General features: G+C 48.9%; 1 protein-coding gene across 1 annotated transcript in view; it reads left to right on the top strand.

Moving 5' to 3' along the window:
• Positions 1-6,642: 6,642 nt before the first annotated feature.
• Positions 6,643-7,313, top strand: part of CCDC18 (coiled-coil domain containing 18) — a 190,676-nt gene continuing 190,005 nt past the window's right edge. Inside the window, exon 1 of the mRNA XM_082265867.1 lies at positions 6,643-6,659. The gene's annotated coding sequence lies outside the window, so the exon portion shown is untranslated. The remainder of the gene's footprint in view (positions 6,660-7,313) is intronic.

Genomic DNA, 7,313 nt, shown 5'->3' with positions numbered 1-7,313 from the left:
GGAGCATGTGCTAGAATTCTCCTGGCAGAAGCGAGGTGTGTCCGGAAGACATATCTGCAGCCAATCAGGGCTGTTCCTTGCTCTGATCGGAGCTTAGGGCGGGGTTTATGCCAGTCATCGTCCTATGGGGGATATCCAATGACATCTGTGCTTCTAGTAAACAATGCTCTGCTGGGAGATCAGCTTGGGGAACATCTGATCTGTGCAAAGAGAAACGGAGTGTGTTCTTACCTGTGCTTTTTTCCTGCAATAGAGTTCTTATATTACCCCCTTGCTTACTGGACACGTGTACCCCCTTCCTGTCCAGGCCAATTGTCAGCTTTCAGCTCTGATCAGGAGGCACTGTTGAGGCTGCAATGATAGGTGGAACTGATGGGCACTAATAGATGGCACTGAAAGGGAATGGTAGGTGTCAATGATAGGCAGCACTAGTAAGTGGCACTAATGATGAAGCACTGATAGGTGGCACTGGTGGGCACTGTTTAGCAGTACTGATATGCACTGATAGGTGGCACTGGTGAGCACTGACAGCACAAAAGTTTGAATTTTCTTTCAGTTTCAGTGATGACGATAAGCAGACCACATAGAGAGACACACAGCAATAAACACCTGACAGATATTATAATTCATCTTCACTCTATCAAAAACATACAAAAAGTCTTGTCGTTAGGCTCCATTCCCATCTGAGCAGTCCTTAAACACACACATCATGCTTGTGGGGCCATTCATTGTTAAGAGCAACCCAAACAAGGCAAGCAAAAACAAGTTTTTGCACATCAAAATGAGCGACAACCCAGATAGCAAGCGAATGTGCTGCAAGTTTGCTAAGCTATTGCGAGGCTTTCCAGGATTTACAAGTTTGTTGCTAAATTGCAGCAAGTCTGCATTGCATGATTCCACGTCAACATTTTTTGCAAACATTCTGCAAGTCTGCTGCGAGTTCTGGATCAGTTATGTTTTGCAATAGTCATCCCACCACAGGGGTCACTGTGGCTGAATTTTCATGCTGTAGATTTGCAGAGCTCTAGCTGTAGATTTACCACTGCAACTTTGCTACAAATTGGAAAAGTGTCAACAAGGACTTGTGCTTCAAGTGCTCTTCAAATGTACAACTTGCCAGTGAAAAGGTGCAGCAAGGTAAAAGATTTATAATTCAACACTGCCACAAATTAATGGCAAGTTATCCTTGCTAACTGGGAAATGCAACAAAACGCATGAAGCTCAACACCAAAAAAAGGTACAGAAACGTCTATGGTGGCCCATTCAAATGGTGCCTTCACAATATTCCAGGTCTGAACCTAGCTGTAGTTCTACTTAAAGAAGTACTCAATGAAAAAATGTTATTCTCCCATGCATTGGGGATGTGCCCGCACTGCTTAAAGCGGAGTTCCACCCAAAAGTGGAACTTCCGCTTTAAATAGTCCTAACCCCCTGACATGCCACATTTGGCATGTCATTTTTGGGGGGGGGGAGCGGGTACCTAGTTTTGACAGGTACCCGCTCCCACTTCCGCTCGGAGCGCCGCGGCGCCCTGAGCGGAAGTTCCCCCTGTCTCCCTCCCTCCCTGCAATCTTCTGGGACACGTCAGAGGTCCCAGAAGATTGCCGGCCAATCACGATGCATAGCGCAACTCGCGCATGCGCAGTGCGTACCCGGCTGTGAAGCCGTAAACTGTCACAGCCGGGTGCCCACATCAGTGATGCCGGCGCCGCGGAGCAGAGAGGGAGAAGACGGCGCATCGCTGGACCGTGGGACAGGTGAGTGTGCGGTTAGGCTGGAACTCCGCTTTAAGTTAAAGCAGAACTTTACCCATAACAACTTGCTTCTTGCTGGAGGCTGCCATTTTGCTGATGCCCAGAACCCTCAAATAACAGTAAATCATGAAGTGGAACTAAACCCATGAATTTAACGGTTTAGAAAACAGTTACATTCCTGGAATGCCGGGATTGATAACTGTCACATTTGCTTGTGTCCTCAACCAAACTGTCAAACCATCAAATGGTCGGTGTCATAACTGATCATCTGTGCAGTACCTTGGCAGTTGCAGTTTAAACAGAAGCAGTGTCCTTGTCTGTAAAGGATAGGAGGGTTTAATTCTGCTTTAAGGGTCCTTTCACATGGAGCGGACCGTTATTTGATCCGCTCCGGCACTTTTTTTTTTTTTACGGACACGGATGACACTTGTGTCATCCGGTCCGTATGTCCGTTTATCATCCCATCCGTTTGTGGATGATAAACGGAGATAATACATGTCAATGGGATTGCGGATGTCAGCGGATGACACCGCTTACATCCGTTTTTGCATTCGTTCTGTTTTTTTAAACGGAAGAAAAATAGGGTTCTCTTCCGTTCAAAAAAACTGAACTGATCGGAAAGGACGCAAATCAGATGTCAGCGGATGGTCATCCACTGACATCCGCAATCCCATTGACATGCATTATGTCAGTTTTTCATCCGCAAAAAAATGGGATGAAATGCGGACATACAGAGTGCCCGTGTGAAAGGACCCTAAGGCTGTCAGCAGATCGCCCTACAAACTCAGCACTGCCTAAAAATGCCTAAAATGGGAGAGCAACTGAGCATGTGCAGAGCAGGGTGAAACAGTGTAATACTGGATTTTAAACAGTACTATAGACACTTATTTTTTTTGTTTTACATAGCTATACCTGCAAAATAGGCCAGCCTAAAGTGATCTAGCAGGACTTCATTTTCTGTCTCAGGGCCGGTTCACACTAGTGCAATGCCAGACATTGCATGTGATTCGCACCACATTGCTGTGCAGATTACATGCGATGTCTGTGCAATGCAAATTCAGTCATACAAACTGTATTGCTAAAATTGAATCGCTTTCAGACCAAACTCATGCAGGACCCTTTTTTTGTCCACACCGAAATTGGACCTGGTACTCCAGCTCCAGCGTAGCCCCACTCTTCATTGGCTGGAAGAAGCACTTCCTCTGACTGGAGGGCAGAGTGAAGGTGAAGTTTTTGCAAACTGATTGGGGGTTGTCGTTAACTTAACATACACTTCCACAATCAGTTCACATGAACAGGTTGTGATTTTGATGCGGTGCAAATTTGCTGTAAATTCGCTCTGCATCTATGGTGAACCGGCCCTAAAGTTCCACTTTAACTTCTCGTTTTGTCTAGGGGCGCAAGGAAAAGCTGTACTTACCCAGTCCTTCTATTCTCCAGAAAACTGCGCTACCCCATGTCCAGAGATGGACTATTCCTGCTGTCCTCAAGCTCAGCGCCAGTCTATGGGCATGATGATGTCAGCAACAGTCCATTCACAAGACTGCTAGCGTGCTGGGGGGGGGCAGGAGAGGGGGGGGGACCGGTCTTGCGATTGGCAGATTAGGTAAGTATATTTCTGCCCTGCAATTCCCAAGACAAAGAGGAGCAGTTAACCCATGCTGCAGGCACAGCCCCACTTGATGGGGAAATAAAAAATGGTCCCGGAGTGGGAATAGAGGCTGTTCAAGGTGTATGTGAGGCCTTGCATCCACTAACTATACATATACAGTGCTTGTAATTGCTTTGAAAACACGCCTCTCATTTTAATTTTCATTCACATATGTGGCTGGCAGTGGTGAAAAAAAGGTGTTTGAGCTGCGAATTTATCTACTGCTCCTGTTAATCCAACACAGCAGCCGGGGTAGTTGTGCATGCATCATGATAAATATTATATCCCCTATCATCTTCAGTGACCAGTGCTGCCGTTTAACTGAGTAGGGCTGTGCCACAACCACCCTGATCCATGTGCAATGCACACGGTTGTGCCATGGTTGTGCAGACTTTTTAGGGTGTAAACAGGCGGTGATGCCACATATTACCAAGCTGCCAACTGTTAACCGCTTACGTTTTTGGTTTTGAATAGAATAAGGAAAGGTTAGAACATCGATCAGTGTTATACTGCTGTCTATGTCTCCATTGGGGAGATTCTGACTTCCTGTACTGATGACTGATACCCCTAGGAAAGGGCCTGATAGTGTTATCCATACTCTGCAATCCAATGCAGCATGTTTGTAAGGCAGTAATGGAAGCTGCAGTCTGTGAAGTCATACCATAGGGCAGGGGTCTTCAAACTATGGCCCTCCAGTTGTTTAGGAACTACAATTCCCATCATGCCTAGTCTTGTCTGTGAATGTCAGAGTTTTACAATGCCTCATGGGATGTGTAGTTCTGCAACAGCTGGAGGGCTGTAGTTTGAGGATCCCTGCCAAAGGGTTTATTCAAAGTAGCAGGCTTTCAGACATAGTTCCCACCCTAAACCATGCGGCTGACGCATTTCACCCGACTTGAACTTATTCGTAGAGACCTCTTTAAATAAGCCCATTTGGGGGTGAAGCACACGAGCAGCATGTCTGTGTCTGAATGCTGTATGGTGTGACTTCAAAGGGTGCCATTTCATTTTCTGCCTTGCTATGTATATATACAGTATGTGCTGAGTTGAACATGCTCTTTGAAGTGGACGCCTGGGGCATAGAAGGACCTGAGAACTATGCACAGAGCTTGGAGCACTGCTGTTTTCTTTGAACCCATACAACATATTCTCACATACACACTGCAGCGTGGAAGGGAGTCCTGATGCCTTTTTAGGTGCGGTGTTATACTACCTACTTCCAAGCGACCCTTTCAAAATGAACTTCAGTGCATGTGAAAACACCTGACAATGTTTTAACCAATGTTCACGGGTATATTTTAGGAAAGAGCACTGGGGAAGAGAAAGCTTGAACAATTATTTCCATATAATGGGGATGTGAATGCCCAGAACAGGAAGTGAGGTACAGTCTCCCCATTGGGGATGCCCAGGACAGAAAATGAGGTACAGTTTCCCCAATCGGGATGCCCAGAACAGGAAGTGAGGTACAGTCTCACCATTGGGAATGCCCAAGACAGAAAATGAAGTACAGTATCCCCAATGGGGGTGCCCCAGACAGGAAGTGTGGTACACAGTCTCCCCATTGGGAATGCCCAGTACAGGAAGTGAGGTATAGTCTCACTCACTTCCTGTTCTGGACATCCCCAATGGTGAGACTGTACCTCACTTCCTGTTCTTAGCATCCCTAATGGAGAGACTGTACCTGACTTCCTGTTCTGGGCATCCCTAATAGAGAGACTGTAATTCGCTTCCTGTCTGGGGCCTCCCCATCTGGGATTTTGTACCTGGCTTTCAGTCCTGGGCATCCCCAATGGTGAGACCATAAATCACTTCCTGTTCTGGGCCTCCCCAATGGGGAGATTGTACTTCCCTTTCTGGGCATCCCCAGTGGGGAGACTGTACCTCACTTCCAGGTCTGGGCATCCCCAATGGTGAGACTGTACCTCGTTTTCTGTCCTGGGTATCCCCAATGGTGAACCTATACCTCACTTCCTGTTCTGAGCATCCCTAATGGGGAGATTGTACCTCGCTTCCTGTCTGGGGAATCTTTGTCAGGGATATTGTACCTCTCATTCTGTCCTGGGCATCCCCAGTAGTGAGACTGTACCTCACTTTATGTTCTGGTCACCCCTGTTGGGGATACTGTACCTTACTTTCTGTCCTGGCATCCCCAATGATGAAACTGTACCTCACTTCCTGTTCTGGGCATCCCCAGTGGGGAGAATTTACCCCATTTCCTGTCTGAGGCACATCCCTATTAGGGATACTTTACCTCACTTTCTGTCCTGGGCATCCACAATGGTCAGACTGTACCTCACTTACTGTCTTGGGCATGGCATCCCCAATAGGTAGACTGTACCTCACTTCCTGTTCTGGGCATCCCCAATGTGAAGACTGTACCTCCCTTCCTGTTCTGGGCATCCCCAATGTGGAGACTGTACCTCACTTCCTGTTCTGGGCATCCCCAATAGGTAGACTGTACCTCACTTCCTGTTCTGGGCATCCCCAATGTGGAGACTGTACCTCCCTTCCTGTTCTGGGCATCCCCAATGTGGAGACTGTACCTCTCTTCCTGTTCTGGGCATCCCCAATAGGTAGACTGTACCTCACTTCCTGTTCTGGGCATCCCCAATAGGTAGACTGTACCTCACTTCCTGTTCTGGGCATCCCCAATGGGGAGACTGTGTATAACCCCATAGGGACTAACCTTAATAAAAACCTTATAGACAGACAAGAAAAGTTGGGGATTCCAAGAACAGGAAGTGAGGTACAGTCGCCACAATGGGGACCCACACAGAAAAAGAACCTGTTAGAATTTCCCCTTCCCCACTTTCTCCAAAACAAAAAGTCTGAAGTGCTACAAATATTTTTCTACTATTAATACATGAGATGAGTAAAACTCTTTTCATTCTCTCTGGAACTAATTAACAGTCTATGTCACGCAAATACGATGCTCTGATAACAAGGTAGAATTAATCGGTCATTGTTTTGTTTTTTGTAAACGTTTCTTGTCTGTTAATAAAGTTGTTAATAAGGTTAGTCGCTATAGGGACCGTAAGGCGTCGGCCCGCCCCGTGAGTAACGGATACCCCTGTAACTGGTTGAATAGAACTAGGCGGGAAGGCGAGCTCACTAGTTCTGTCCAATCAGCGTAGAAGAGACGGTGCTGTCAGTTTAGGTCGGAATGGTGATGACGGAAGGGGCGGGGCTAGGCTAGGCTGTGTTGTGGATCGCGGTGTGATGGGATGAGCGGAGAGTGGCTGCCGCTTGTTCTGGTGAGTGGGGAGCACCGTGCAGAATCTGATGAATGGGGGGGAGGGGTCTCCGCACGTGCCAGTATATCAGTTAGAATGTTTATTTTATCACCTGAACATTGGAGTGAGCTGTGGGCGGATGGCTGGGAAGCTGCGAGTCAGTTATGAATGAATGAAGTCTTCCCCCATATATTATGTGACTGCACAGCTGCTGGGGGCCAGAGCTGCCACTGGGGAGGGGGGCCACAGCTGCCACTGGGGAGGGCTGCCAGAGCTGTCACTGGGGAGGGGGACCAGAGTTACAGCTGTGCGAGGGTGGGGGCGCCAGAACTGACGCTGCGCGCGAGGGTGGGGGCGCCAGAGCTACCGCTGTGACGCTGCGCGCGAGGGTGGGGGCGCCAGAGCTCCCGCTGTGACGCTGCGCGCGGGGGGCGCCAGAGCTGCTGCCGTGACGCTGCGCGCGCGCCAGAGCTACCGCTGTGACGCTGTGCGCGCGCGCGCCAGAGCTACCGCTGTGACGCGTGCGAGGGTGGGGGCGCCAGAGCTACCGCTGTGACGCGGGGGGCGGGGGCGCCAGAGCTGCCGCTGTGACGCTGCGCGCGCCAGAGCTGCCGCTGTGGCGCTGCGCGCGCGCCAGAGCTACCGCTGTGACGCTGCGCGCGAGGGTGGGGGCGC

The sequence above is a fragment of the Pelophylax lessonae genome (genome assembly GCF_965119305.1).
Source record: "Pelophylax lessonae genome assembly, chromosome: 8".
Taxonomy (NCBI): Eukaryota; Metazoa; Chordata; class Amphibia; order Anura; family Ranidae; genus Pelophylax; species Pelophylax lessonae.
Note: the sequence above shows the minus strand (reverse complement) of the source record. Positions and strands in the feature narration are given on the sequence as shown.